The sequence below is a fragment of the Ascidia mentula genome, chromosome 2 (genome assembly GCF_947561715.1).
Source record: "Ascidia mentula chromosome 2, kaAscMent1.1, whole genome shotgun sequence".
Classification (NCBI taxonomy): Eukaryota; Metazoa; Chordata; class Ascidiacea; order Phlebobranchia; family Ascidiidae; genus Ascidia; species Ascidia mentula.
Window position 1 is genome coordinate 19,461,871 of NC_138567.1, and position 19,459 is coordinate 19,481,329.

Genomic DNA, 19,459 nt, shown 5'->3' on the forward strand with positions numbered 1-19,459 from the left:
AGATCGTCAAAACAGACTAACAAACATCTATGGTCATAAAAGGTTGAAAGCACCCGATCTCGTTCGATCTCGGCAGTTAAGCAACCTCGGGCTTGGTTAGTACTTGGATGGGTGACCGCCTAGGAATACCAAGTGTTGTATTCATTTTACTATTTGCACAAAGTATGCTTTGAATTGCCCATAAATGTCGTCAAAACAGGCTAACAAACGTCTACGGCCATACCAGGTTGAAAGCACACGATCTCGTTCGATCTCGGCAGTTAAGCAACCTCGGGCTTGGTTAGTACTTGGATGGGTGACCGCCTAGGAATACGAAGTGTTGTAGTCATTTTTCTGTTTACCCAAAGTATGCTTTGAATTGCCCATAAATGTCGTCAAAGCAGACTAACAAACGTCTACGGCCATACCAGGTTGAAAGCACACGATCTCGTTCGATCTCGGCAGTTAAGCAACCTCGGGCTTGGTTGGTACTTGGATGGGTGACATCCTAGGAATACCAAGTGTTGTAGTCATTTTTCTATTTATACAAAGTATGCTTTGAATTGCGCATAAAGATCGTCATAACAGACTAATAAACGTCTACGGCCATACCAGGTTGAAAGCACCCGACCTGGTTCGATCTCGGCAGTTAAGCAACCTCGGGCTTGGTTAGTACTTGGATGGGTGACCGCCTAGGAATACCAAGTGTTGTAGTCATTTTTCTGTTTACACAAAGTATGCTTTGAATTGCGCATAAAGATCGTCATAACAGACTAACAAACGTCTACGGCCATACCAGGTTGAAAGCACCCGATCTCGTTCGATCCCCGCAGTTAAGCAATCTCGGGCTTGGTTAGTACTTGGATGGGTGACCGCCTAGGAATACCAAGTGTTGTAGTCATTTTTCTATTTACACAAAGTATGCTTTGAATTGCCCATCAATGTCGTCAAAACAGACTAACAAACGTCTACGGCCATACCAGGTTGAAAGCACCCGATCTCGTTCGATCTCGGCAGTTAAGCAACCTCGGGCTTGGTTGGTACTTGGATGGGTGGCCTCCTAGGAATACCAAGTGTTGTAGTCACTTTTCTATTTATACAAAGTATGCTTTGAATTGCGCATAAAGATCGTCATAACAGACTAAAAAACGTCTACGGCCATACCAGGTTGAAAGCACCCGATCTCGTTCGATCTCGTCAGTTAAGCAACCTCGGGCTTGGTTGGTACTTGGATGGGTGCTCGCCTAGGAATACCAAGTGTTGTAGTCATTTTTCTATTTACACAAAGTATGCTTTGAATTGCGCATAAAGATCGTCATAACAGACTAAAAAACGTCTACGGCCATACCAGGTTGAAAGCACCCGATCTCGTTCGATCTCGTCAGTTAAGCAACCTCGGGCTTGGTTGGTACTTGGATGGGTGACATCCTAGGAATACCAAGTGTTGTAGTCATTTTTCTATTTATACAAAGTATGCTTTGAATTGCGCATAAAGATCGTCATAACAGACTAATAAACGTCTACGGCCATACCAGGATGAAAGCACCCGATCTCGTTCGATCTCGGCAGTTAAGCAACCTCGGGCTTGGTTAGTACTTGGATGGGTGCCCGCCTAGGAATACCAAGTGTTGTAGTCATTTTTCTATTTACACAAAGTATGCTTTGAATTGCGCATAAAGATCGTCATAACAGACTAACAAACGTCTACGGCCATACCAGGTTGAAAGCACCCGATCTCGTTCGATCTCGTCAGTTAAGCAACCTCGGGCTTGGTTGGTACTTGGATGGGTGCTCGCCTAGGAATACCAAGTGTTGTAGTCATTTTTCTATTTACACAAAGTATGCTTTGAATTGCGCATAAAGATCGTCATAACAGACTAAAAAACGTCTACGGCCATACCAGGTTGAAAGCACCCGATCTCGTTCGATCTCGTCAGTTAAGCAACCTCGGGCTTGGTTGGTACTTGGATGGGTGACATCCTAGGAATACCAAGTGTTGTAGTCATTTTTCTATTTATACAAAGTATGCTTTGAATTGCGCATAAAGATCGTCATAACAGACTAATAAACGTCTACGGCCATACCAGGATGAAAGCACCCGATCTCGTTCGATCTCGGCAGTTAAGCAACCTCGGGCTTGGTTAGTACTTGGATGGGTGCCCGCCTAGGAATACCAAGTGTTGTAGTCATTTTTCTATTTACACAAAGTATGCTTTGAATTGCGCATAAAGATCGTCATAACAGACTAACAAACGTCTACGGCCATACCAGGTTGAAAGCACCGGATCTCGTTGGATCTTGGCAGTTGAGCAACCTCGGGCTTGGTTGGTACTTGGATGGGTGACCACCTAGGAATACCAAGTGTTGTAGTCATTTTTCTATTTATACAAAGTATGCTTTGAATTGCGCATAAATATCGTCAAAACAGACTAACAAACGTCTGCGGCCATACCAGATTGAAAGCACCCGTTCTCGTTCGATCTCGGCAGTTAAGCAACCTCGGGCTTGGTTAGTAATTGGATGGGTGACCGCCTAGGAATACCAAGTGTTGTATTCATTTTACTATTTGCACAAAGTATGCTTTGAATTGCCCATAAATGTCGTCAAAACAGACTAACAAACGTCTACGGCCATACCAGGTTGAAAGCACCCGATCTCGTTCGATCTCGGCAGTTAAGCAACCTCGGGCTTGGTTAGTGCTTGGATGGGTGACCGCCTAGGAATACCAAGTGTTGTAGTCATTTTTCTATTTGCACAAAGTATACTTTGAATTGCCCATAAATGTCGTCAAAACAGACTAACAAACGTCTAAGGCCACACCAGGTTGAAAGCACCCGATCTCGTTCGATCTCGGCAGTTAAGCAACCTCGGGCTTGGTTGGTACTTGGATGGGTGACCGCCTAGGAATACCAAGTGTTGTATTCATTTTACTATTTGCACAAAGTATGCTTTGAATTGCCCATAAATGTCGTCAAAACAGACTAACAAACGTCTACGGCCATACCAGGTTGAAAGCACACGATCTCGTTCGATCTCGGCAGTTAAGTAACCTCGGGCTTGGTTGGTACTTGGATGGGTGACATCCTAGGAATACCAAGTGTTGTATTCATTTTACTATTTGCACAAAGTATGCTTTGAATTGCCCATAAATGTCGTCAAAACAGACTAACAAACGTCTAAGACCATACCAGGTTGAAAGCACCCGATCTCGTTCGATCTCGGCAGTTCAGCAACCTCGGGCTTGGTAAGTACTTGGATTGGTGACCGCCTAGGAATACCAAGTGTTGTAGTCATTTTACTGTTTGCACAAAGTATGCTTTGAATTACCTATAAATGTCGTCAAAACAGACTAACAAACGTCTACGGCCATACCAGGTTGAAAGCACCCGATCTCGTTCGATCTCGGCAGTTAAGCAACCTCGGGCTTGGTTTGTACTTGGATGGGTGACATCCTAGGAATACCAAGTGTTGTAGTCATTTTTCTATTTATACAAAGTATGCTTTGAATTGCGCATAAAGATCGTCATAACAGACTAACAAACGTCTACGGCCATACCAGGTTGAAAGCACACGATCTCGTTCGATCTCGGCAGTTAAGCAACCTCGGGCTTGGTTAGTACTTGGATGGGTGACCGCCTAGGAATACCAAGTGTTGTAGTCATTTTTCTGTTTACCCAAAGTATGCTTTGAATTGCGCATAAATGTCGTCAAAACAGTCTAACAAACGTCTACGGCCATACCAGGTTGAAAGCACCAGATCTCGTTCGATCTCGGCAGTTAAGCAACCTCGGGCTTGGTAAGTACTTGGATTGGTGACCGCCTAGGAATACCAAGTGTTGTAGTCATTTTACTGTTTGCACAAAGTATGCTTTGAATTGCCCATAAATGTCGTCAAAACAGACTAACAAACGTCTACGGCCATACCAGGTTGAAAGCACCCGATCTCGTTCGATCTCGGCAGTTAAGCAACCTCGGGCTTGGTTGGTACTTGGATGGGTGACATCCTAGGAATACCAAGTGTTGTAGTCATTTTTCTATTTATACAAAGTATACTTTGAATTGCGCATAAAGATCGTCATAACAGACTAACAAACGTCTACGGCCATACCTGGTTGAAAGCACACGATCTCGTTCGATCTCGGCAGTTAAGCTACCTCGGGCTTGGTAAGTACTTGGATGGGTGACCGTCTAGGAATACCAAGTGTTGTAGTCATTTTTCTATTTATACAAAGTATGCTTTGAATTGCTCATAAATGTCGTCATAACAGACTAACAAACGTCTATGGCCATAAAAGGTTGAAAGCACCCGATCTCGTTCGATCTCGGCAGTTAAGCAACCTCGGGCTTGGTTGGTACTTGGATGGGTGTCCTCCTAGGAATACCAAGTGTTGTAGTCATTTTTCTATTTATACAAGTATGCTTTGAATTGCGCATAAAGATCGTCAAAACAGACTAACAAACGTCTATGGCCATAAAAGGTTGAAAGCACCCGATCTCGTTCGATCTCGGCAGTTAAGCAACCTCGGGCTTGGTTAGTACTTGGATAGGTGACCGCCTAGGAATACGAAGTGTTGTATTCATTTTACTATTTACACAAAGTGTGCTTTAAATTGCCCATAAATGTCGTCAAAACAGGCTAACAAACGTCTACGGCCATACCAGGTTGAAAGCACCCGATCTCGTTCGATCTCGGCAGTTAAGCAACCTCGGGCTTGGTAAGTACTTGGATTGGTGACCGCCTAGGAATACCAAGTGTTGTAGTCATTTTACTGTTTGCACAAAGTATGCTTTGAATTGCCCATAAATGTCGTCAAAACAGACTAACAAACGTCTACGGCCATACCAGGTTGAAAGCACCCGATCTCGTTCGATCTCGGCAGTTAAGCAACCTCGGGCTTGGTTGGTACTTGGATGGGTGACATCCTAGGAATACCAAGTGTTGTAGTCATTTTTCTATTTATACAAAGTATGCTTTGAATTGCGCATAAAGATCGTCATAACAGACTAAAAAACGTCTACGGCCATACCAGGTTGAAAGCACACGATCTCGTTCGATCTCGGCAGTTAAGCAACCTCGGGCTTGGTAAGTACTTGGGTGGGTGACCGCCTAGGAATACCAAGTGTTGTAGTCATTTTTCTATTTATACAAAGTATGCTTTGAATTGCGCATAAAGATCGTCAAAACAGACTAACAAACATCTATGGCCATAAAAGGTTGAAAGCACCCGATCTCGTTCGATCTCGGCAGTTAAGCAACCTCGGGCTTGGTTAGTACTTGGATGGGTGACCGCCTAGGAATACCAAGTGTTGTATTCATTTTACTATTTGCACAAAGTATGCTTTGAATTGCCCATCAATGTCGTCAAAACAGACTAACAAACGTCTACGGCCATACCAGGTTGAAAGCACCCGATCTCGTTCGATCTCGGCAGTTAAGCAACCTCGGGCTTGGTAAGTACTTGGGTGGGTGACCGCCTAGGAATACCAAGTGTTGTAGTCATTTTTCTATTTATACAAAGTATGCTTTGAATTGCGCATAAAGATCGTCAAAACAGACTAACAAACGTCTACGGCCATACCAGGTTGAAAGCACCCGATCTCGTTCGATCTCGTCAGTTAAGCAACCTCGGGCTTGGTTGGTACTTGGATGGGTGACATCCTAGGAATACCAAGTGTTGTAGTCATTTTTCTATTTATACAAAGTATGCTTTGAATTGCGCATAAAGATCGTCATAACAGACTAATAAACGTCTACGGCCATACCAGGTTGAAAGCACACGATCTCGTTCGATCTAGGCAGTTAAGCAACCTCGGGCTTGGTTGGTACTTGGATGGGTGTCCTCCTAGGAATACCAAGTGTTGTAGTCATTTTTCTATTTACCCAAAGTATGCTTTGAATTGCCCATAAATGTCGTCAAAACAGACTAACAAACGTCTACGGCCATACCAGGTTGAAAGCACCCGATCTCGTTCGATCTCGGCAGTTAAGCAACCTCGGGCTTGGTTGGTACTTGGATGGGTGTCCTCCTAGGAATACCAAGTGTTGTAGTCATTTTTCTGTTTACCCAAAGTATGCTTTGAATTGCGCATAAATGTCGTCAAAACAGACTAACAAACGTCTATGGCCATAAAAGGTTGAAAGCACCCGATCTCGTTCGATCTCGGCAGTTAAGCAACCTCGGGCTTGGTTAGTACTTGGATGGGTGACCGCCTAGGAATACCAAGTGTTGTATTCATTTTACTATTTGCACAAAGTATGCTTTGAATTGCGCATAAAGATCGTCATAACAGACTAACAAACGTCTACGGCCATACCAGGTTGAAAGCACCGGATCTCGTTGGATCTTGGCAGTTGAGCAACCTCGGGCTTGGTTGGTACTTGGATGGGTGACCACCTAGGAATACCAAGTGTTGTAGTCATTTTTCTATTTATACAAAGTATGCTTTGAATTGCGCATAAATATCGTCAAAACAGACTAACAAACGTCTGCGGCCATACCAGATTGAAAGCACCCGTTCTCGTTCGATCTCGGCAGTTAAGCAACCTCGGGCTTGGTTAGTAATTGGATGGGTGACCGCCTAGGAATACCAAGTGTTGTATTCATTTTACTATTTGCACAAAGTATGCTTTGAATTGCCCATAAATGTCGTCAAAACAGACTAACAAACGTCTACGGCCATACCAGGTTGAAAGCACCCGATCTCGTTCGATCTCGGCAGTTAAGCAACCTCGGGCTTGGTTAGTACTTGGATGGGTGACCGCCTAGGAATACCAAGTGTTGTAGTCATTTTTCTATTTGCACAAAGTATACTTTGAATTGCCCATAAATGTCGTCAAAACAGACTAACAAACGTCTAAGGCCACACCAGGTTGAAAGCACCCGATCTCGTTCGATCTCGGCAGTTAAGCAACCTCGGGCTTGGTTGGTACTTGGATGGGTGACCGCCTAGGAATACCAAGTGTTGTATTCATTTTACTATTTGCACAAAGTATGCTTTGAATTGCCCATAAATGTCGTCAAAACAGACTAACAAACGTCTACGGCCATACCAGGTTGAAAGCACACGATCTCGTTCGATCTCGGCAGTTAAGTAACCTCGGGCTTGGTTGGTACTTGGATGGGTGACATCCTAGGAATACCAAGTGTTGTATTCATTTTACTATTTGCACAAAGTATGCTTTGAATTGCCCATAAATGTCGTCAAAACAGACTAACAAACGTCTAAGACCATACCAGGTTGAAAGCACCCGATCTCGTTCGATCTCGGCAGTTCAGCAACCTCGGGCTTGGTAAGTACTTGGATTGGTGACCGCCTAGGAATACCAAGTGTTGTAGTCATTTTACTGTTTGCACAAAGTATGCTTTGAATTACCTATAAATGTCGTCAAAACAGACTAACAAACGTCTACGGCCATACCAGGTTGAAAGCACCCGATCTCGTTCGATCTCGGCAGTTAAGCAACCTCGGGCTTGGTTTGTACTTGGATGGGTGACATCCTAGGAATACCAAGTGTTGTAGTCATTTTTCTATTTATACAAAGTATGCTTTGAATTGCGCATAAAGATCGTCATAACAGACTAACAAACGTCTACGGCCATACCAGGTTGAAAGCACACGATCTCGTTCGATCTCGGCAGTTAAGCAACCTCGGGCTTGGTTAGTACTTGGATGGGTGACCGCCTAGGAATACCAAGTGTTGTAGTCATTTTTCTGTTTACCCAAAGTATGCTTTGAATTGCGCATAAATGTCGTCAAAACAGTCTAACAAACGTCTACGGCCATACCAGGTTGAAAGCACCAGATCTCGTTCGATCTCGGCAGTTAAGCAACCTCGGGCTTGGTAAGTACTTGGATTGGTGACCGCCTAGGAATACCAAGTGTTGTAGTCATTTTACTGTTTGCACAAAGTATGCTTTGAATTGCCCATAAATGTCGTCAAAACAGACTAACAAACGTCTACGGCCATACCAGGTTGAAAGCACCCGATCTCGTTCGATCTCGGCAGTTAAGCAACCTCGGGCTTGGTTGGTACTTGGATGGGTGACATCCTAGGAATACCAAGTGTTGTAGTCATTTTTCTATTTATACAAAGTATACTTTGAATTGCGCATAAAGATCGTCATAACAGACTAACAAACGTCTACGGCCATACCTGGTTGAAAGCACACGATCTCGTTCGATCTCGGCAGTTAAGCAACCTCGGGCTTGGTAAGTACTTGGATGGGTGACCGTCTAGGAATACCAAGTGTTGTAGTCATTTTTCTATTTATACAAAGTATGCTTTGAATTGCTCATAAATGTCGTCATAACAGACTAACAAACGTCTATGGCCATAAAAGGTTGAAAGCACCCGATCTCGTTCGATCTCGGCAGTTAAGCAACCTCGGGCTTGGTTGGTACTTGGATGGGTGTCCTCCTAGGAATACCAAGTGTTGTAGTCATTTTTCTATTTATACAAAGTATGCTTTGAATTGCGCATAAAGATCGTCAAAACAGACTAACAAACGTCTATGGCCATAAAAGGTTGAAAGCACCCGATCTCGTTCGATCTCGGCAGTTAAGCAACCTCGGGCTTGGTTAGTACTTGGATAGGTGACCGCCTAGGAATACGAAGTGTTGTATTCATTTTACTATTTACACAAAGTGTGCTTTAAATTGCCCATAAATGTCGTCAAAACAGGCTAACAAACGTCTACGGCCATACCAGGTTGAAAGCACCCGATCTCGTTCGATCTCGGCAGTTAAGCAACCTCGGGCTTGGTAAGTACTTGGATTGGTGACCGCCTAGGAATACCAAGTGTTGTAGTCATTTTACTGTTTGCACAAAGTATGCTTTGATATGCCCATAAATGTCGTCAAAACAGACTAACAAACGTCTACGGCCATACCAGGTTGAAAGCACCCGATCTCGTTCGATCTCGGCAGTTAAGCAACCTCGGGCTTGGTTGGTACTTGGATGGGTGACATCCTAGGAATACCAAGTGTTGTAGTCATTTTTCTATTTATACAAAGTATGCTTTGAATTGCGCATAAAGATCGTCATAACAGACTAAAAAACGTCTACGGCCATACCAGGTTGAAAGCACACGATCTCGTTCGATCTCGGCAGTTAAGCAACCTCGGGCTTGGTAAGTACTTGGGTGGGTGACCGCCTAGGAATACCAAGTGTTGTAGTCATTTTTCTATTTATACAAAGTATGCTTTGAATTGCGCATAAAGATCGTCAAAACAGACTAACAAACATCTATGGCCATAAAAGGTTGAAAGCACCCGATCTCGTTCGATCTCGGCAGTTAAGCAACCTCGGGCTTGGTTAGTACTTGGATGGGTGACCGCCTAGGAATACCAAGTGTTGTATTCATTTTACTATTTGCACAAAGTATGCTTTGAATTGCCCATCAATGTCGTCAAAACAGACTAACAAACGTCTACGGCCATACCAGGTTGAAAGCACCCGATCTCGTTCGATCTCGGCAGTTAAGCAACCTCGGGCTTGGTAAGTACTTGGGTGGGTGACCGCCTAGGAATACCAAGTGTTGTAGTCATTTTTCTATTTATACAAAGTATGCTTTGAATTGCGCATAAAGATCGTCAAAACAGACTAACAAACGTCTACGGCCATACCAGGTTGAAAGCACCCGATCTCGTTCGATCTCGTCAGTTAAGCAACCTCGGGCTTGGTTGGTACTTGGATGGGTGACATCCTAGGAATACCAAGTGTTGTAGTCATTTTTCTATTTATACAAAGTATGCTTTGAATTGCGCATAAAGATCGTCATAACAGACTAATAAACGTCTACGGCCATACCAGGTTGAAAGCACACGATCTCGTTCGATCTAGGCAGTTAAGCAACCTCGGGCTTGGTTGGTACTTGGATGGGTGTCCTCCTAGGAATACCAAGTGTTGTAGTCATTTTTCTATTTACCCAAAGTATGCTTTGAATTGCCCATAAATGTCGTCAAAACAGACTAACAAACGTCTACGGCCATACCAGGTTGAAAGCACCCGATCTCGTTCGATCTCGGCAGTTAAGCAACCTCGGGCTTGGTTGGTACTTGGATGGGTGTCCTCCTAGGAATACCAAGTGTTGTAGTCATTTTTCTGTTTACCCAAAGTATGCTTTGAATTGCGCATAAATGTCGTCAAAACAGACTAACAAACGTCTATGGCCATAAAAGGTTGAAAGCACCCGATCTCGTTCGATCTCGGCAGTTAAGCAACCTCGGGCTTGGTTAGTACTTGGATGGGTGACCGCCTAGGAATACCAAGTGTTGTATTCATTTTACTATTTGCACAAAGTATGCTTTGAATTGCCCATAAATGTCGTCAAAACAGACTAACAAACGTCTACGGCCATACCAGGTTGAAAGCACCCGATCTCGTTCGATCTCGGCAGTTAAGCAACCTCGGGCTTGGTTAGTACTTGGATGGGTGACCGCCTAGGAATACCAAGTGTTGTAGTCATTTTTCTATTTGCACAATGTATACTTTGAATTGCCCATAAATGTCGTCAAAACAGATTAACAAACGTCTAAGGCCACACCAGGTTGAAAGCACCCGATCTCGTTCGATCTCGGCAGTTAAGCAACCTCGGGCTTGGTTGGTACTTGGATGGGTGACCGCCTAGGAATACCAAGTGTTGTATTCATTTTACTATTTGCACAAAGTATGCTTTGAATTGCCCATAAATGTCGTCAAAACAGACTAACAAACGTCTACGGCCATACCAGGTTGAAAGCACACGATCTCGTTCGATCTCGGCAGTTAAGTAACCTCGGGCTTGGTTGGTACTTGGATGGGTGACATCCTAGGAATACCAAGTGTTGTATTCATTTTACTATTTGCACAAAGTATGCTTTGAATTGCCCATAAATGTCGTCAAAACAGACTAACAAACGTCTAAGACCATACCAGGTTGAAAGCACCCGATCTCGTTCGATCTCGGCAGTTAAGCAACCTCGGGCTTGGTAAGTACTTGGATTGGTGACCGCCTAGGAATACCAAGTGTTGTAGTCATTTTACTGTTTGCACAAAGTATGCTTTGAATTACCCATAAATGTCGTCAAAACAGACTAACAAACGTCTACGGCCATACCAGGTTGAAAGCACCCGATCTCGTTCGATCTCGGCAGTTAAGCAACCTCGGGCTTGGTTGGTACTTGGATGGGTGACATCCTAGGAATACCAAGTGTTGTAGTCATTTTTCTATTTATACAAAGTATGCTTTGAATTGCGCATAAAGATCGTCATAACAGACTAACAAACGTCTACGGCCATACCAGGTTGAAAGCACACGATCTCGTTCGATCTCGGCAGTTAAGCAACCTCGGGCTTGGTTAGTACTTGGATGGGTGACCGCCTAGGAATACCAAGTGTTGTAGTCATTTTTCTGTTTACCCAAAGTATGCTTTGAATTGCGCATAAATGTCGTCAAAACAGTCTAACAAACGTCTACGGCCATACCAGGTTGAAAGCACCCGATCTCGTTCGATCTCGGCAGTTAAGCAACCTCGGGCTTGGTAAGTACTTGGATTGGTGACCGCCTAGGAATACCAAGTGTTGTAGTCATTTTACTGTTTGCACAAAGTATGCTTTGAATTGCCCATAAATGTCGTCAAAACAGACTAACAAACGTCTACGGCCATACCAGGTTGAAAGCACCCGATCTCGTTCGATCTCGGCAGTTAAGCAACCTCGGGCTTGGTTGGTACTTGGATGGTTGACATCCTAGGAATACCAAGTGTTGTAGTCATTTTTCTATTTATACAAAGTATGCTTTGAATTGCGCATAAAGATCGTCATAACAGACTAACAAACGTCTACGGCCATACCAGGTTGAAAGCACACGATCTCGTTCGATCTCGGCAGTTAAGCAACCTCGGGCTTGGTTAGTACTTGGATGGGTGACCGCCTAGGAATACCAAGTGTTGTAGTCATTTTTCTGTTTACACAAAGTATGCTTTGAATTGCCCATAAATGTCGTCAAAACATGCTAACAAACGTCTACGGCCATACCAGGTTGAAAGCACCCGATCTCGTTCGATCTCGGCAGTTAAGCAACCTCGGTCTTGGTAAGTACTTGGATTGGTGACCGCCTAGGAATACCAAGTGTTGTAGTCATTTTACTGTTTGCACAAAGTATGCTTTGAATTGCCCATAAATGTCGTCAAAACAGACTAACAAACGTCTACGGCCATACCAGGTTGAAAGCACCCGATCTCGGCAGTTAAGCAACCTCGGGCTTGGTTGGTACTTGGATGGGTGACATCCTAGGAATACCAAGTGTTGTAGTCATTTTTCTATTTATACAAAGTATGCTTTGAATTGCGCATAAAGATCGTCATAACAGACTAACAAACGTCTACGGCCATACCTGGTTGAAAGCACACGATCTCGTTCGATCTCGGCAGTTAAGCAACCTCGGGCTTGGTAAGTACTTGGATGGGTGACCGCCTAGGAATACGAAGTGTTGTATTCATTTTACTATTTGCACAAAGTATGCTTTAAATTGCCCATAAATGTCGTCAAAACAGGCTAACAAACGTCTACGGCCATACCAGGTTGAAAGCACCCGATCTCGTTCGATCTCGGCAGTTAAGCAACCTCGGGCTTGGTAAGTACTTGGATTGGTGACCGCCTAGGAATACCAAGTGTTGTAGTCATTTTACTGTTTGCACAAAGTATGCTTTGAATTGCCCATAAATGTCGTCAAAACAGACTAACAAACGTCTACGGCCATACCAGGTTGAAAGCACCCGATCTCGTTCGATCTCGGCAGTTAAGCAACCTCGGGCTTGGTTGGTACTTGGATGGGTGACATCCTAGGAATACCAAGCGTTGTTGTCATTTTTCTATTTATACAAAGTATGCTTTGAATTGCGCATAAAGATCGTCATAACAGACTAACAAACGTCTACGGCCATACCAGGTTGAAAGCACACGATCTCGTTCGATCTCGGCAGTTAAGCAACCTCGGGCTTGGTAAGTACTTGGGTGGGTGACCGCCTAGGAATACCAAGTGTTGTAGTCATATTTCTGTTTTCACAAAGTATGCTTTGGATTGCCCATCAATGTCGTCAAAACAGACTAACAAACGTCTACGGCCATACCAGGTTGAAAGCACCCGATCTCGTTCGATCTCGGCAGTTAAGCAACCTCGGGCTTGGTTGGTACTTGGATGGGTGACATCCTAGGAATACCAAGTGTTGTAGTCATTTTTCTATTTATACAAAGTATGCTTTGAATTGCGCATAAAGATCGTCAAAACAGACTAACAAACATCTATGGCCATAAAAGGTTGAAAGCACCCGATCTCGTTCGATCTCGGCAGTTAAGCAACCTCGGGCTTGGTTAGTACTTGGATGGGTGACCGCCTAGGAATACCAAGTGTTGTATTCATTTTACTATTTGCACAAAGTATGCTTTGAATTGCCCATAAATGTCGTCAAAACAGGCTAACAAACGTCTACGGCCATACCAGGTTGAAAGCACCCGATCTCGTTCGATCTCGGCAGTTAAGCAACCTCGGGCTTGGTTGGTACTTGGATGGGTGTCCTCCTAGGAATACCAAGTGTTGTAGTCATTTTTCTGTTTACCCAAAGTATGCTTTGAATTGCGCATAAATGTCGTCAAAACAGACTAACAAACGTCTATGGCCATAAAAGGTTGAAAGCACCCGATCTCGTTCGATCTCGGCAGTTAAGCAACCTCGGGCTTGGTTAGTACTTGGATGGGTGACCGCCTAGGAATACCAAGTGTTGTATTCATTTTACTATTTGCACAAAGTATGCTTTGAATTGCCCATAAATGTCGTCAAAACAGACTAACAAACGTCTACGGCCATACCAGGTTGAAAGCACCGGATCTCGTTCGTTCTCGGCAGTTAAGCAACCTCGGGCTTGGTTGGTACTTGGATGGGTGACATCCTAGGAATACCAAGTGTTGTAGTCATTTTTCTATTTATACAAAGTATGCTTTGAAATGCGCATAAAGATCGTCATAACAGACTAACAAACGTCTACGGCCATACCAGGTTGAAAGCACACGATCTCGTTCGATATCGGCAGTTAAGCAAACTCGGGCTTGGTTAGTAATTGGATGGGTGACCGCCTAGGAATACCAAGTGTTGTAGTCATTTTTCTGTTTACCCAAAGTATGCTTTGAATTGCGCATAAATGTCGTCAAAACAGTCTAACAAACGTCTACGGCCATACCAGGTTGAAAGCACCAGATCTCGTTCGATCTCGGCAGTTAAGCAACCTCGGGCTTGGTTGGTACTTCGATGGGTGTCCTCCTAGGAATACCAAGTGTTGTAGTCATTTTTCTATTTACCTAAAGTATGCTTTGAATTGCCCATAAATGTCGTCAAAACAGACTAACAAACGTCTAAGGCCATACCAGGTTGAAAGCACCCGATCTCGTTCGATCTCGGCAGTTAAGCAACCTCGGGCTTGGTTGTACTTGGATGGGTGACCGCCTAGGAATACCAAGTGTTGTGGACATTTTTCTATTTACACAAAGTATGCTTTGAATTGCGCATAAAGATCGTCAAAACAGACTAACAAACGTCTACGGCCATACCAGGTTGAAAGCACCCGATCTCGTTCGATCTCGGCAGTTAAGCAACCTCGGGCTTGGTTGGTACTTGGATGGGTGTCCTCCTAGGAATACCAAGTGTTGTAGTCATTTTTCTGTTTACCCAAAGTATGCTTTGAATTGCGCATAAATGTCGTCAAAACAGAATAACAAACGTCTATGGCCATAACAGGTTGAAAGCACCCGATCTCGTTCGATCTCGGCAGTTAAGCAACCTCGGGCTTGGTTAGTACTTGGATGGGTGACCGCCTAGGAATACCAAGTGTTGTATTCATTTTATTATTTGCACAAAGTATGCTTTGAATTGTCCATAAATGTCGTCAAAACAGACCAAGAAACGTCTACGGCCATACCAGGTTGAAAGCACCCGATCTCGTTCGATCTCGGCAGTTAAGTAACCTCGGGCTTGGTTAGTACTTGGATGGGTGACCGCCTAGGAATACCAAGTGTTGTAGTCATTTTACTATTTGCACAAAGTATGCTTTGAATTGCCCATAAATGTCGTCAAAACAGACTAACCAACGTCTACGGCCATACCAGGTTGAAAGCACCCGATTTCGTTCGATCTCGGCAGTTAAGCAACCTCGGGCTTGGTTAGTGCTTGGATGGGTGACCGACTAGGAATACCAAGTGTTGTGGTCATTTTTCTATTTACACAAAGTATGCTTTGAATTGCCTGTATATGTCGTCAAAACAGACTAACAAACATCTACGGCCATACCAGGTTGAAAGCACCCTATCTCGTTCGATCTCGGCAGTTAAGCAACCTCGGGCTTGGTTAGTACTTGGATGGGTGACCGCCTAGGAATACCAAGTGTTGTAGTCATTTTTCTATTTACACAAAGTATGCTTTGAATTGCCCATAAATGTCGTCAAAACAGACTAACAAACGTCTACGGCCATACCAGGTTGGAAGCACCCGATCTCGTTCGATCTCGGCAGTTAAGCAACCTCGGGCTTGGTTGGTACTTGGATGGGTGACATCCTAGGAATACCAAGTGTTGTAGTCATTTTTCTATTTATGCAAAGTATGCTTTGAATTGCGCATAAAGATCGTCATAGCAGCCTAACAAACGTCTACGGCTATACCAGGTTGAAAGCACACGATCTCGTTCGATCTCGGCAGTTGAGCAACCTCGGGCTTGGTTGGTACTTGGATGGGTGTCCTCCTAGGAATACCAAGTGTTGTAGTCATTTTTCTATTTACCCAAAGTATGCTTTGAATTGCCCATAAATGTCGTCAAAACAGACTAACAAACGTCTACGGCCATACCAGGTTGAAAGCACCCGATCTCGTTCGATCTCGGCAGTTAAGCAACCTCGGGCTTGGTTGGTACTTGGATGGGTGTCCTCCTAGGAATACCAAGTGTTGTAGTCATTTTTCTATTTACCCAAAGTATGCTTTGAATTGGCCATAAATGTCGTCAAAACAGACTAACAAACGTCTGCGGCCATACAAGGTTGAAAGCACCCGATCTCGTTCGATCTCGGCAGTTAAGCAACCTCGGGCTTGGTTAGTACTTGGATGGGTGACCCCCTAGGAATACCAAGTGTTGTAGTCATTTTACTATTTGCACAAAGTATGCTTTGAATTGCCCATAAATGTCGTCAAAACAGGCTAACCAACCTCTACGGCCATACCAGGTTGAAAGCACCCGATCTCGTTCGATCTCGGCAGTTAAGCGATCTCGGGCTTGGTTGGTACTTGGATGGGTGTCCTCCTAGGAATACCAAGTGTTGTAGTCATTTTTCTATTTACACAAAGTATGCTTTGAATTGCCCATAAATGTCGTCAAAACAGACTAACAAACGTCTACGGCCAAACCAGGTTGAAAGCACCCGATCTCGTTCGATCTCGGCAGTTAAGCAACCTCGGGCTTGGTTAGTACTTGGATGGGTGACCGCCTAGGAATACCAAGTGTTGTAGTCATTTTACTATTTGCACAAAGTATGCTTTGAATTGCCCATAAATGTCGTCAAAACAGACTAAAAAACGTCTACGGCCATACCAGGTTGAAAGCACCCGATCTCGTTCGATCTCGGCAGTTAAGCAACCTCGGGCTTGGTTAGTACTTGGATGGGTGACCGCCTAGGAATACCAAGTGTTGTAATCATTTTTCTATTTACCGAAAGTATGCTTTGAATTGCCCATAAATGTCGTCAAAACAGACTAACAAACGTCTACGGCCATACCAGGTTGAAAGCACCCGATCTCGTTCGATCTCGGCAGTTAAGCAACCTCGGGCTTGGTTAGTACTTGGATGGGTGACCGCCTAGGAATACCAAGTGTTGTAGTCATTTTACTATTTGCACAAAGTATGCTTTGAATTGCCCATAAATGTCGTCAAAACAGACTAACCAACCTCTACGGCCATACCAGGTTGAAAGCACCCGATCTCGTTCGATCTCGGCAGTTAAGCAACCTCGGGCTTGGTTAGTGCTTGGATGGGTGACCGTCTAGGAATACCAAGTGTTGTAGTCATTTTTCTATTTGCACAAAGTATGCTATGAATTGTCTGTAAATGTCGTCAAGACAGACTAACAAACATCTACGGCCATACCAGGTTGAAAGCACCCGATCTCGTTCGATCTCGGCAGTTGAGCAACCTCGGGCTTGGTTGGTACTTGGATGGGTGACATCCTAGGAATACCAATTGTTGTAGTCATTTTTCTATTTATACAAAGTATGCTTTGAATTGCGCATGAAGATCGTCATAACAGACTAACAAACGTCTACGGCCATACCAGGTTGAAAGCACCCGATCTCGTTCGATCCCCGCAGTTAAGCAATCTCGGGCTTGGTTGGTACTTGGATGGGTGTCCTCCTAGGAATACCAAGTGTTGTAGTCATTTTTCTATTTACACAAAGTATGCTTTGAATTGCCCATAAATGTCGTCAAAACAGACTAACAAACGTCTACGGCCATACCAGGTTGAAAGCACCCGATCTCGTTCGATCTCGGCAGTTAAGCAACCTCGGGCTTGGTTAGTACTTGGATGGGTGACCGCCTAGGAATACCAAGTGTTGTATTCATTTTACTATTTGCACAAAGTATGCTTTGAATTGCCCATAAATGTCGTCAAAACAGACTAACAAACGTCTACGGCCATACCAGGTTGAAAGCACCCGATCTTGTTCGATCTCGGCAGTTAAGTAACCTCGGGCTTGGTTAGTACTTGGATGGGTGACCGCCTAGGAATACCAAGTGTTGTAGTCATTTTACTATTTGCACAAAGTATGCTTTGAATTGCCCATAAATGTCGTCAAAACAGACTAACCAACGTCTACGGCCATACCAGGTTGAAAGCACCCGATCTCGTTCGATCTCGGCAGTTAAGCAACCTCGGGCTTGGTTAGTGCTTGGATGGGTGACCGACTAGGAATACCAAGTGTTGTAGTCATTTTTCTATTTCCACAAAGTATGCTTTGAATTGCCTGTAAATGTCGTCAAAACAGACTAACAAACATCTACGGCCATACCAGGTTGAAAGCACCCTATCTCGTTCGATCTCGGCAGTTAAGCAACCTCGGGCTTGGTTGGTACTTGGCTGGGTGTCCTCCTAGGAATACCAAGTGTTGTAGTCATTTTTCTATTTACCCAAAGTATGCTTTGAATTGCCCATAAATGTCGTCAAAACAGACTAACAAACGTCTACGGCCATACCAGGTTGAAAGCACCCGATCACGTTCGATCTCGGCAGTTAAGCAACCTCGGGCTTGGTTAGTACTTGGATGGGTGACCGCCTAGGAATACCAAGTGTTGTAGTCATTTTACTATTTGCACAAAGTATGCTTTGAATTGCCCATAAATGTCGTCAAAACAGACTAAAAAACGTCTACGGCCATACCAGGTTGAAAGCACCCGATCTCGTTCGATCTCGGCAGTTAAGCAACCTCGGGCTTGGTTAGTACTTGGATGGGTGACCGCCTAGGAATACCAAGTGTTGTAGTCATTTTTCTATTTACCCAAAGTATGCTTTGAATTGCCCATAAAAGTCGTCAAAACAGACTAACAAACGTGTAAGGCCATACCAGGTTGAAAGCACCCGATCTCGTTCGATCTCGGCAGTTAAGCAAACTCGGGCTTGGTTAGTACTTGGATGGGTGACCGCCTAGGAATACCAAGTGTTGTAGTCATTTTACTATTTGCACAAAGTATGCTTTGAATTGCCCATAAATGTCGTCAAAACAGACTAACCAACCTCTACGGCCATACCAGGTTGAAAGCACCCGATATCGTTCGATCTCGGCATTTAAGCAACCTCGGGCTTGGTTAGTGCTTGGATGGGTGACCGTCTAGGAATACCAAGTGTTGTAGTCATTTTTCTATTTACACGATGTATGCTTTGAATTGCCTGTAAATGTCGTCAAAACAGACTAACAAACGTCTACGGCCATACCAGGTTGAAAGCACCCCATCTCTTTCGATCTCGGCAGTTGAGCAACCTCGGGCTTGGTTGGTACTTGGATGGGTGACATCCTAGGAATACCAAGTGTTGTAGTCATTTTTATATTTATACAAAGTATGCTTTGAATTGCGCATGAAGATCGTCATAACAGTCTAACAAACGTCTACGGCCATACCAGGTTGAAAGCACCCGATCTCGTTCGGTCTCGGCAGTTAAGCAACCTCGGGCTTGGTTAGTACTTGGATGGGTGACCGCCTAGGAATACCAAGTGTTGTAGACATTTTTCAATTTACACAAAGTATGCTTTGAATTGCCTGTAAATGTCGTCAAAACAGACTAACAAACGTCTACGGCCATACCAGGTTGAAAGCACCCGATCTCGTTCGATCTCGGCAGTTAAGCAACCTCGGGCTTGGTTAGTACTTGGATAGGTGACCGCCTGGGAATTCCAAGTTTTGTGGTCATTTTTCT

General features: G+C 44.1%; 75 non-coding genes and 31 pseudogenes across 75 annotated transcripts; all 106 read left to right on the forward strand.

Annotated features, from left to right (window-relative positions):
* Positions 1-25: 25 nt before the first annotated feature.
* LOC145892613 (5S ribosomal RNA) lies at positions 26-144 on the forward strand (annotated as a pseudogene).
* A 65-nt stretch (positions 145-209) lies between these two features.
* LOC145891945 (5S ribosomal RNA) lies at positions 210-328 on the forward strand. The gene has a single exon (XR_014400711.1). It is a non-coding gene; the product is annotated as a 5S ribosomal RNA (ribosomal RNA).
* A 65-nt stretch (positions 329-393) lies between these two features.
* Positions 394-512, forward strand: LOC145892246 (5S ribosomal RNA). Its single transcript, XR_014400992.1, has one exon. It is a non-coding gene; the product is annotated as a 5S ribosomal RNA (ribosomal RNA).
* Positions 513-577: 65 nt separating this feature from the next.
* Positions 578-696, forward strand: LOC145891844 (5S ribosomal RNA). The gene has a single exon (XR_014400616.1). It is a non-coding gene; the product is annotated as a 5S ribosomal RNA (ribosomal RNA).
* Positions 697-761: 65 nt separating this feature from the next.
* LOC145892184 (5S ribosomal RNA) lies at positions 762-880 on the forward strand. Its single transcript, XR_014400937.1, has one exon. It is a non-coding gene; the product is annotated as a 5S ribosomal RNA (ribosomal RNA).
* A 65-nt stretch (positions 881-945) lies between these two features.
* Positions 946-1,064, forward strand: LOC145891368 (5S ribosomal RNA). Its single transcript, XR_014400164.1, has one exon. It is a non-coding gene; the product is annotated as a 5S ribosomal RNA (ribosomal RNA).
* A 65-nt stretch (positions 1,065-1,129) lies between these two features.
* LOC145892270 (5S ribosomal RNA) lies at positions 1,130-1,248 on the forward strand. The gene has a single exon (XR_014401013.1). It is a non-coding gene; the product is annotated as a 5S ribosomal RNA (ribosomal RNA).
* A 65-nt stretch (positions 1,249-1,313) lies between these two features.
* LOC145892273 (5S ribosomal RNA) lies at positions 1,314-1,432 on the forward strand. Its single transcript, XR_014401016.1, has one exon. It is a non-coding gene; the product is annotated as a 5S ribosomal RNA (ribosomal RNA).
* Positions 1,433-1,497: 65 nt separating this feature from the next.
* LOC145891560 (5S ribosomal RNA) lies at positions 1,498-1,616 on the forward strand. The gene has a single exon (XR_014400345.1). It is a non-coding gene; the product is annotated as a 5S ribosomal RNA (ribosomal RNA).
* Positions 1,617-1,681: 65 nt separating this feature from the next.
* On the forward strand, positions 1,682-1,800 carry LOC145892271 (5S ribosomal RNA). The gene has a single exon (XR_014401014.1). It is a non-coding gene; the product is annotated as a 5S ribosomal RNA (ribosomal RNA).
* A 65-nt stretch (positions 1,801-1,865) lies between these two features.
* LOC145892274 (5S ribosomal RNA) lies at positions 1,866-1,984 on the forward strand. The gene has a single exon (XR_014401017.1). It is a non-coding gene; the product is annotated as a 5S ribosomal RNA (ribosomal RNA).
* A 65-nt stretch (positions 1,985-2,049) lies between these two features.
* Positions 2,050-2,168, forward strand: LOC145891563 (5S ribosomal RNA). Its single transcript, XR_014400347.1, has one exon. It is a non-coding gene; the product is annotated as a 5S ribosomal RNA (ribosomal RNA).
* A 65-nt stretch (positions 2,169-2,233) lies between these two features.
* On the forward strand, positions 2,234-2,352 carry LOC145892565 (5S ribosomal RNA; annotated as a pseudogene).
* A 65-nt stretch (positions 2,353-2,417) lies between these two features.
* Positions 2,418-2,536, forward strand: LOC145892557 (5S ribosomal RNA; annotated as a pseudogene).
* A 65-nt stretch (positions 2,537-2,601) lies between these two features.
* On the forward strand, positions 2,602-2,720 carry LOC145891348 (5S ribosomal RNA). Its single transcript, XR_014400145.1, has one exon. It is a non-coding gene; the product is annotated as a 5S ribosomal RNA (ribosomal RNA).
* A 65-nt stretch (positions 2,721-2,785) lies between these two features.
* On the forward strand, positions 2,786-2,904 carry LOC145892310 (5S ribosomal RNA). The gene has a single exon (XR_014401049.1). It is a non-coding gene; the product is annotated as a 5S ribosomal RNA (ribosomal RNA).
* A 65-nt stretch (positions 2,905-2,969) lies between these two features.
* LOC145892602 (5S ribosomal RNA) lies at positions 2,970-3,088 on the forward strand (annotated as a pseudogene).
* Positions 3,089-3,153: 65 nt separating this feature from the next.
* LOC145892478 (5S ribosomal RNA) lies at positions 3,154-3,272 on the forward strand (annotated as a pseudogene).
* Positions 3,273-3,337: 65 nt separating this feature from the next.
* LOC145891813 (5S ribosomal RNA) lies at positions 3,338-3,456 on the forward strand. The gene has a single exon (XR_014400586.1). It is a non-coding gene; the product is annotated as a 5S ribosomal RNA (ribosomal RNA).
* Positions 3,457-3,521: 65 nt separating this feature from the next.
* On the forward strand, positions 3,522-3,640 carry LOC145891305 (5S ribosomal RNA). Its single transcript, XR_014400105.1, has one exon. It is a non-coding gene; the product is annotated as a 5S ribosomal RNA (ribosomal RNA).
* Positions 3,641-3,705: 65 nt separating this feature from the next.
* LOC145892152 (5S ribosomal RNA) lies at positions 3,706-3,824 on the forward strand. Its single transcript, XR_014400907.1, has one exon. It is a non-coding gene; the product is annotated as a 5S ribosomal RNA (ribosomal RNA).
* Positions 3,825-3,889: 65 nt separating this feature from the next.
* LOC145891915 (5S ribosomal RNA) lies at positions 3,890-4,008 on the forward strand. Its single transcript, XR_014400683.1, has one exon. It is a non-coding gene; the product is annotated as a 5S ribosomal RNA (ribosomal RNA).
* A 65-nt stretch (positions 4,009-4,073) lies between these two features.
* LOC145892070 (5S ribosomal RNA) lies at positions 4,074-4,192 on the forward strand. The gene has a single exon (XR_014400829.1). It is a non-coding gene; the product is annotated as a 5S ribosomal RNA (ribosomal RNA).
* Positions 4,193-4,257: 65 nt separating this feature from the next.
* On the forward strand, positions 4,258-4,376 carry LOC145892529 (5S ribosomal RNA; annotated as a pseudogene).
* A 64-nt stretch (positions 4,377-4,440) lies between these two features.
* LOC145892684 (5S ribosomal RNA) lies at positions 4,441-4,559 on the forward strand (annotated as a pseudogene).
* Positions 4,560-4,624: 65 nt separating this feature from the next.
* Positions 4,625-4,743, forward strand: LOC145891713 (5S ribosomal RNA). Its single transcript, XR_014400489.1, has one exon. It is a non-coding gene; the product is annotated as a 5S ribosomal RNA (ribosomal RNA).
* Positions 4,744-4,808: 65 nt separating this feature from the next.
* On the forward strand, positions 4,809-4,927 carry LOC145891916 (5S ribosomal RNA). Its single transcript, XR_014400684.1, has one exon. It is a non-coding gene; the product is annotated as a 5S ribosomal RNA (ribosomal RNA).
* Positions 4,928-4,992: 65 nt separating this feature from the next.
* On the forward strand, positions 4,993-5,111 carry LOC145891566 (5S ribosomal RNA). The gene has a single exon (XR_014400350.1). It is a non-coding gene; the product is annotated as a 5S ribosomal RNA (ribosomal RNA).
* Positions 5,112-5,176: 65 nt separating this feature from the next.
* LOC145892578 (5S ribosomal RNA) lies at positions 5,177-5,295 on the forward strand (annotated as a pseudogene).
* Positions 5,296-5,360: 65 nt separating this feature from the next.
* On the forward strand, positions 5,361-5,479 carry LOC145890932 (5S ribosomal RNA). Its single transcript, XR_014399755.1, has one exon. It is a non-coding gene; the product is annotated as a 5S ribosomal RNA (ribosomal RNA).
* Positions 5,480-5,544: 65 nt separating this feature from the next.
* On the forward strand, positions 5,545-5,663 carry LOC145892275 (5S ribosomal RNA). Its single transcript, XR_014401018.1, has one exon. It is a non-coding gene; the product is annotated as a 5S ribosomal RNA (ribosomal RNA).
* Positions 5,664-5,728: 65 nt separating this feature from the next.
* Positions 5,729-5,847, forward strand: LOC145892401 (5S ribosomal RNA; annotated as a pseudogene).
* A 65-nt stretch (positions 5,848-5,912) lies between these two features.
* LOC145891351 (5S ribosomal RNA) lies at positions 5,913-6,031 on the forward strand. Its single transcript, XR_014400148.1, has one exon. It is a non-coding gene; the product is annotated as a 5S ribosomal RNA (ribosomal RNA).
* Positions 6,032-6,096: 65 nt separating this feature from the next.
* LOC145892465 (5S ribosomal RNA) lies at positions 6,097-6,215 on the forward strand (annotated as a pseudogene).
* Positions 6,216-6,280: 65 nt separating this feature from the next.
* Positions 6,281-6,399, forward strand: LOC145892566 (5S ribosomal RNA; annotated as a pseudogene).
* A 65-nt stretch (positions 6,400-6,464) lies between these two features.
* On the forward strand, positions 6,465-6,583 carry LOC145892558 (5S ribosomal RNA; annotated as a pseudogene).
* A 65-nt stretch (positions 6,584-6,648) lies between these two features.
* On the forward strand, positions 6,649-6,767 carry LOC145891680 (5S ribosomal RNA). The gene has a single exon (XR_014400457.1). It is a non-coding gene; the product is annotated as a 5S ribosomal RNA (ribosomal RNA).
* Positions 6,768-6,832: 65 nt separating this feature from the next.
* On the forward strand, positions 6,833-6,951 carry LOC145892312 (5S ribosomal RNA). The gene has a single exon (XR_014401051.1). It is a non-coding gene; the product is annotated as a 5S ribosomal RNA (ribosomal RNA).
* A 65-nt stretch (positions 6,952-7,016) lies between these two features.
* Positions 7,017-7,135, forward strand: LOC145892603 (5S ribosomal RNA; annotated as a pseudogene).
* Positions 7,136-7,200: 65 nt separating this feature from the next.
* Positions 7,201-7,319, forward strand: LOC145892480 (5S ribosomal RNA; annotated as a pseudogene).
* A 65-nt stretch (positions 7,320-7,384) lies between these two features.
* LOC145891814 (5S ribosomal RNA) lies at positions 7,385-7,503 on the forward strand. The gene has a single exon (XR_014400587.1). It is a non-coding gene; the product is annotated as a 5S ribosomal RNA (ribosomal RNA).
* A 65-nt stretch (positions 7,504-7,568) lies between these two features.
* LOC145891306 (5S ribosomal RNA) lies at positions 7,569-7,687 on the forward strand. Its single transcript, XR_014400106.1, has one exon. It is a non-coding gene; the product is annotated as a 5S ribosomal RNA (ribosomal RNA).
* A 65-nt stretch (positions 7,688-7,752) lies between these two features.
* Positions 7,753-7,871, forward strand: LOC145892153 (5S ribosomal RNA). Its single transcript, XR_014400908.1, has one exon. It is a non-coding gene; the product is annotated as a 5S ribosomal RNA (ribosomal RNA).
* A 65-nt stretch (positions 7,872-7,936) lies between these two features.
* Positions 7,937-8,055, forward strand: LOC145891918 (5S ribosomal RNA). Its single transcript, XR_014400686.1, has one exon. It is a non-coding gene; the product is annotated as a 5S ribosomal RNA (ribosomal RNA).
* A 65-nt stretch (positions 8,056-8,120) lies between these two features.
* On the forward strand, positions 8,121-8,239 carry LOC145891757 (5S ribosomal RNA). Its single transcript, XR_014400531.1, has one exon. It is a non-coding gene; the product is annotated as a 5S ribosomal RNA (ribosomal RNA).
* Positions 8,240-8,304: 65 nt separating this feature from the next.
* On the forward strand, positions 8,305-8,423 carry LOC145892530 (5S ribosomal RNA; annotated as a pseudogene).
* A 65-nt stretch (positions 8,424-8,488) lies between these two features.
* LOC145892686 (5S ribosomal RNA) lies at positions 8,489-8,607 on the forward strand (annotated as a pseudogene).
* Positions 8,608-8,672: 65 nt separating this feature from the next.
* LOC145891715 (5S ribosomal RNA) lies at positions 8,673-8,791 on the forward strand. The gene has a single exon (XR_014400491.1). It is a non-coding gene; the product is annotated as a 5S ribosomal RNA (ribosomal RNA).
* Positions 8,792-8,856: 65 nt separating this feature from the next.
* Positions 8,857-8,975, forward strand: LOC145891919 (5S ribosomal RNA). Its single transcript, XR_014400687.1, has one exon. It is a non-coding gene; the product is annotated as a 5S ribosomal RNA (ribosomal RNA).
* A 65-nt stretch (positions 8,976-9,040) lies between these two features.
* LOC145891567 (5S ribosomal RNA) lies at positions 9,041-9,159 on the forward strand. Its single transcript, XR_014400351.1, has one exon. It is a non-coding gene; the product is annotated as a 5S ribosomal RNA (ribosomal RNA).
* Positions 9,160-9,224: 65 nt separating this feature from the next.
* LOC145892579 (5S ribosomal RNA) lies at positions 9,225-9,343 on the forward strand (annotated as a pseudogene).
* Positions 9,344-9,408: 65 nt separating this feature from the next.
* Positions 9,409-9,527, forward strand: LOC145890933 (5S ribosomal RNA). Its single transcript, XR_014399756.1, has one exon. It is a non-coding gene; the product is annotated as a 5S ribosomal RNA (ribosomal RNA).
* Positions 9,528-9,592: 65 nt separating this feature from the next.
* On the forward strand, positions 9,593-9,711 carry LOC145892277 (5S ribosomal RNA). The gene has a single exon (XR_014401020.1). It is a non-coding gene; the product is annotated as a 5S ribosomal RNA (ribosomal RNA).
* A 65-nt stretch (positions 9,712-9,776) lies between these two features.
* LOC145892402 (5S ribosomal RNA) lies at positions 9,777-9,895 on the forward strand (annotated as a pseudogene).
* Positions 9,896-9,960: 65 nt separating this feature from the next.
* LOC145891352 (5S ribosomal RNA) lies at positions 9,961-10,079 on the forward strand. Its single transcript, XR_014400149.1, has one exon. It is a non-coding gene; the product is annotated as a 5S ribosomal RNA (ribosomal RNA).
* A 65-nt stretch (positions 10,080-10,144) lies between these two features.
* Positions 10,145-10,263, forward strand: LOC145892466 (5S ribosomal RNA; annotated as a pseudogene).
* A 65-nt stretch (positions 10,264-10,328) lies between these two features.
* On the forward strand, positions 10,329-10,447 carry LOC145891692 (5S ribosomal RNA). The gene has a single exon (XR_014400468.1). It is a non-coding gene; the product is annotated as a 5S ribosomal RNA (ribosomal RNA).
* A 65-nt stretch (positions 10,448-10,512) lies between these two features.
* On the forward strand, positions 10,513-10,631 carry LOC145892313 (5S ribosomal RNA). The gene has a single exon (XR_014401052.1). It is a non-coding gene; the product is annotated as a 5S ribosomal RNA (ribosomal RNA).
* Positions 10,632-10,696: 65 nt separating this feature from the next.
* On the forward strand, positions 10,697-10,815 carry LOC145892605 (5S ribosomal RNA; annotated as a pseudogene).
* A 65-nt stretch (positions 10,816-10,880) lies between these two features.
* Positions 10,881-10,999, forward strand: LOC145892115 (5S ribosomal RNA). The gene has a single exon (XR_014400873.1). It is a non-coding gene; the product is annotated as a 5S ribosomal RNA (ribosomal RNA).
* Positions 11,000-11,064: 65 nt separating this feature from the next.
* LOC145891920 (5S ribosomal RNA) lies at positions 11,065-11,183 on the forward strand. Its single transcript, XR_014400688.1, has one exon. It is a non-coding gene; the product is annotated as a 5S ribosomal RNA (ribosomal RNA).
* A 65-nt stretch (positions 11,184-11,248) lies between these two features.
* LOC145891307 (5S ribosomal RNA) lies at positions 11,249-11,367 on the forward strand. The gene has a single exon (XR_014400107.1). It is a non-coding gene; the product is annotated as a 5S ribosomal RNA (ribosomal RNA).
* A 65-nt stretch (positions 11,368-11,432) lies between these two features.
* Positions 11,433-11,551, forward strand: LOC145891716 (5S ribosomal RNA). The gene has a single exon (XR_014400492.1). It is a non-coding gene; the product is annotated as a 5S ribosomal RNA (ribosomal RNA).
* A 65-nt stretch (positions 11,552-11,616) lies between these two features.
* On the forward strand, positions 11,617-11,735 carry LOC145892160 (5S ribosomal RNA). The gene has a single exon (XR_014400915.1). It is a non-coding gene; the product is annotated as a 5S ribosomal RNA (ribosomal RNA).
* Positions 11,736-11,800: 65 nt separating this feature from the next.
* On the forward strand, positions 11,801-11,919 carry LOC145891308 (5S ribosomal RNA). Its single transcript, XR_014400108.1, has one exon. It is a non-coding gene; the product is annotated as a 5S ribosomal RNA (ribosomal RNA).
* Positions 11,920-11,984: 65 nt separating this feature from the next.
* LOC145892101 (5S ribosomal RNA) lies at positions 11,985-12,103 on the forward strand. The gene has a single exon (XR_014400859.1). It is a non-coding gene; the product is annotated as a 5S ribosomal RNA (ribosomal RNA).
* Positions 12,104-12,168: 65 nt separating this feature from the next.
* LOC145892677 (5S ribosomal RNA) lies at positions 12,169-12,277 on the forward strand (annotated as a pseudogene).
* Positions 12,278-12,342: 65 nt separating this feature from the next.
* Positions 12,343-12,461, forward strand: LOC145892341 (5S ribosomal RNA). Its single transcript, XR_014401078.1, has one exon. It is a non-coding gene; the product is annotated as a 5S ribosomal RNA (ribosomal RNA).
* A 65-nt stretch (positions 12,462-12,526) lies between these two features.
* On the forward strand, positions 12,527-12,645 carry LOC145891717 (5S ribosomal RNA). The gene has a single exon (XR_014400493.1). It is a non-coding gene; the product is annotated as a 5S ribosomal RNA (ribosomal RNA).
* A 65-nt stretch (positions 12,646-12,710) lies between these two features.
* Positions 12,711-12,829, forward strand: LOC145892295 (5S ribosomal RNA). Its single transcript, XR_014401035.1, has one exon. It is a non-coding gene; the product is annotated as a 5S ribosomal RNA (ribosomal RNA).
* A 65-nt stretch (positions 12,830-12,894) lies between these two features.
* On the forward strand, positions 12,895-13,013 carry LOC145891568 (5S ribosomal RNA). Its single transcript, XR_014400352.1, has one exon. It is a non-coding gene; the product is annotated as a 5S ribosomal RNA (ribosomal RNA).
* Positions 13,014-13,078: 65 nt separating this feature from the next.
* On the forward strand, positions 13,079-13,197 carry LOC145891921 (5S ribosomal RNA). The gene has a single exon (XR_014400689.1). It is a non-coding gene; the product is annotated as a 5S ribosomal RNA (ribosomal RNA).
* Positions 13,198-13,262: 65 nt separating this feature from the next.
* Positions 13,263-13,381, forward strand: LOC145892581 (5S ribosomal RNA; annotated as a pseudogene).
* Positions 13,382-13,446: 65 nt separating this feature from the next.
* Positions 13,447-13,565, forward strand: LOC145891353 (5S ribosomal RNA). The gene has a single exon (XR_014400150.1). It is a non-coding gene; the product is annotated as a 5S ribosomal RNA (ribosomal RNA).
* Positions 13,566-13,630: 65 nt separating this feature from the next.
* Positions 13,631-13,749, forward strand: LOC145892467 (5S ribosomal RNA; annotated as a pseudogene).
* Positions 13,750-13,814: 65 nt separating this feature from the next.
* Positions 13,815-13,933, forward strand: LOC145892534 (5S ribosomal RNA; annotated as a pseudogene).
* Positions 13,934-13,998: 65 nt separating this feature from the next.
* On the forward strand, positions 13,999-14,117 carry LOC145892499 (5S ribosomal RNA; annotated as a pseudogene).
* Positions 14,118-14,182: 65 nt separating this feature from the next.
* Positions 14,183-14,301, forward strand: LOC145892001 (5S ribosomal RNA). Its single transcript, XR_014400765.1, has one exon. It is a non-coding gene; the product is annotated as a 5S ribosomal RNA (ribosomal RNA).
* Positions 14,302-14,366: 65 nt separating this feature from the next.
* LOC145891955 (5S ribosomal RNA) lies at positions 14,367-14,484 on the forward strand. Its single transcript, XR_014400721.1, has one exon. It is a non-coding gene; the product is annotated as a 5S ribosomal RNA (ribosomal RNA).
* Positions 14,485-14,549: 65 nt separating this feature from the next.
* Positions 14,550-14,668, forward strand: LOC145891354 (5S ribosomal RNA). The gene has a single exon (XR_014400151.1). It is a non-coding gene; the product is annotated as a 5S ribosomal RNA (ribosomal RNA).
* A 65-nt stretch (positions 14,669-14,733) lies between these two features.
* LOC145892042 (5S ribosomal RNA) lies at positions 14,734-14,852 on the forward strand. The gene has a single exon (XR_014400804.1). It is a non-coding gene; the product is annotated as a 5S ribosomal RNA (ribosomal RNA).
* A 65-nt stretch (positions 14,853-14,917) lies between these two features.
* Positions 14,918-15,036, forward strand: LOC145891031 (5S ribosomal RNA). Its single transcript, XR_014399847.1, has one exon. It is a non-coding gene; the product is annotated as a 5S ribosomal RNA (ribosomal RNA).
* A 65-nt stretch (positions 15,037-15,101) lies between these two features.
* Positions 15,102-15,220, forward strand: LOC145892147 (5S ribosomal RNA). The gene has a single exon (XR_014400903.1). It is a non-coding gene; the product is annotated as a 5S ribosomal RNA (ribosomal RNA).
* A 65-nt stretch (positions 15,221-15,285) lies between these two features.
* Positions 15,286-15,404, forward strand: LOC145891961 (5S ribosomal RNA). Its single transcript, XR_014400726.1, has one exon. It is a non-coding gene; the product is annotated as a 5S ribosomal RNA (ribosomal RNA).
* Positions 15,405-15,469: 65 nt separating this feature from the next.
* Positions 15,470-15,588, forward strand: LOC145891925 (5S ribosomal RNA). Its single transcript, XR_014400692.1, has one exon. It is a non-coding gene; the product is annotated as a 5S ribosomal RNA (ribosomal RNA).
* Positions 15,589-15,653: 65 nt separating this feature from the next.
* On the forward strand, positions 15,654-15,772 carry LOC145892440 (5S ribosomal RNA; annotated as a pseudogene).
* Positions 15,773-15,837: 65 nt separating this feature from the next.
* LOC145891355 (5S ribosomal RNA) lies at positions 15,838-15,956 on the forward strand. Its single transcript, XR_014400152.1, has one exon. It is a non-coding gene; the product is annotated as a 5S ribosomal RNA (ribosomal RNA).
* A 65-nt stretch (positions 15,957-16,021) lies between these two features.
* On the forward strand, positions 16,022-16,140 carry LOC145891735 (5S ribosomal RNA). The gene has a single exon (XR_014400511.1). It is a non-coding gene; the product is annotated as a 5S ribosomal RNA (ribosomal RNA).
* A 65-nt stretch (positions 16,141-16,205) lies between these two features.
* LOC145892136 (5S ribosomal RNA) lies at positions 16,206-16,324 on the forward strand. Its single transcript, XR_014400892.1, has one exon. It is a non-coding gene; the product is annotated as a 5S ribosomal RNA (ribosomal RNA).
* A 65-nt stretch (positions 16,325-16,389) lies between these two features.
* Positions 16,390-16,508, forward strand: LOC145891032 (5S ribosomal RNA). Its single transcript, XR_014399848.1, has one exon. It is a non-coding gene; the product is annotated as a 5S ribosomal RNA (ribosomal RNA).
* Positions 16,509-16,573: 65 nt separating this feature from the next.
* On the forward strand, positions 16,574-16,692 carry LOC145891160 (5S ribosomal RNA). Its single transcript, XR_014399970.1, has one exon. It is a non-coding gene; the product is annotated as a 5S ribosomal RNA (ribosomal RNA).
* Positions 16,693-16,757: 65 nt separating this feature from the next.
* Positions 16,758-16,876, forward strand: LOC145891703 (5S ribosomal RNA). The gene has a single exon (XR_014400479.1). It is a non-coding gene; the product is annotated as a 5S ribosomal RNA (ribosomal RNA).
* A 65-nt stretch (positions 16,877-16,941) lies between these two features.
* On the forward strand, positions 16,942-17,060 carry LOC145891988 (5S ribosomal RNA). Its single transcript, XR_014400752.1, has one exon. It is a non-coding gene; the product is annotated as a 5S ribosomal RNA (ribosomal RNA).
* A 65-nt stretch (positions 17,061-17,125) lies between these two features.
* LOC145892655 (5S ribosomal RNA) lies at positions 17,126-17,244 on the forward strand (annotated as a pseudogene).
* A 65-nt stretch (positions 17,245-17,309) lies between these two features.
* On the forward strand, positions 17,310-17,428 carry LOC145892492 (5S ribosomal RNA; annotated as a pseudogene).
* Positions 17,429-17,493: 65 nt separating this feature from the next.
* LOC145891082 (5S ribosomal RNA) lies at positions 17,494-17,612 on the forward strand. The gene has a single exon (XR_014399896.1). It is a non-coding gene; the product is annotated as a 5S ribosomal RNA (ribosomal RNA).
* A 65-nt stretch (positions 17,613-17,677) lies between these two features.
* Positions 17,678-17,796, forward strand: LOC145891630 (5S ribosomal RNA). The gene has a single exon (XR_014400410.1). It is a non-coding gene; the product is annotated as a 5S ribosomal RNA (ribosomal RNA).
* A 65-nt stretch (positions 17,797-17,861) lies between these two features.
* LOC145891652 (5S ribosomal RNA) lies at positions 17,862-17,980 on the forward strand. The gene has a single exon (XR_014400430.1). It is a non-coding gene; the product is annotated as a 5S ribosomal RNA (ribosomal RNA).
* Positions 17,981-18,045: 65 nt separating this feature from the next.
* Positions 18,046-18,164, forward strand: LOC145892452 (5S ribosomal RNA; annotated as a pseudogene).
* Positions 18,165-18,229: 65 nt separating this feature from the next.
* On the forward strand, positions 18,230-18,348 carry LOC145890869 (5S ribosomal RNA). The gene has a single exon (XR_014399696.1). It is a non-coding gene; the product is annotated as a 5S ribosomal RNA (ribosomal RNA).
* A 65-nt stretch (positions 18,349-18,413) lies between these two features.
* LOC145891714 (5S ribosomal RNA) lies at positions 18,414-18,532 on the forward strand. The gene has a single exon (XR_014400490.1). It is a non-coding gene; the product is annotated as a 5S ribosomal RNA (ribosomal RNA).
* Positions 18,533-18,597: 65 nt separating this feature from the next.
* On the forward strand, positions 18,598-18,716 carry LOC145892231 (5S ribosomal RNA). Its single transcript, XR_014400978.1, has one exon. It is a non-coding gene; the product is annotated as a 5S ribosomal RNA (ribosomal RNA).
* A 65-nt stretch (positions 18,717-18,781) lies between these two features.
* On the forward strand, positions 18,782-18,900 carry LOC145892644 (5S ribosomal RNA; annotated as a pseudogene).
* A 65-nt stretch (positions 18,901-18,965) lies between these two features.
* Positions 18,966-19,084, forward strand: LOC145892656 (5S ribosomal RNA; annotated as a pseudogene).
* Positions 19,085-19,149: 65 nt separating this feature from the next.
* Positions 19,150-19,268, forward strand: LOC145890823 (5S ribosomal RNA). Its single transcript, XR_014399653.1, has one exon. It is a non-coding gene; the product is annotated as a 5S ribosomal RNA (ribosomal RNA).
* Positions 19,269-19,333: 65 nt separating this feature from the next.
* Positions 19,334-19,452, forward strand: LOC145891825 (5S ribosomal RNA). The gene has a single exon (XR_014400597.1). It is a non-coding gene; the product is annotated as a 5S ribosomal RNA (ribosomal RNA).
* Positions 19,453-19,459: the final 7 nt, after the last annotated feature.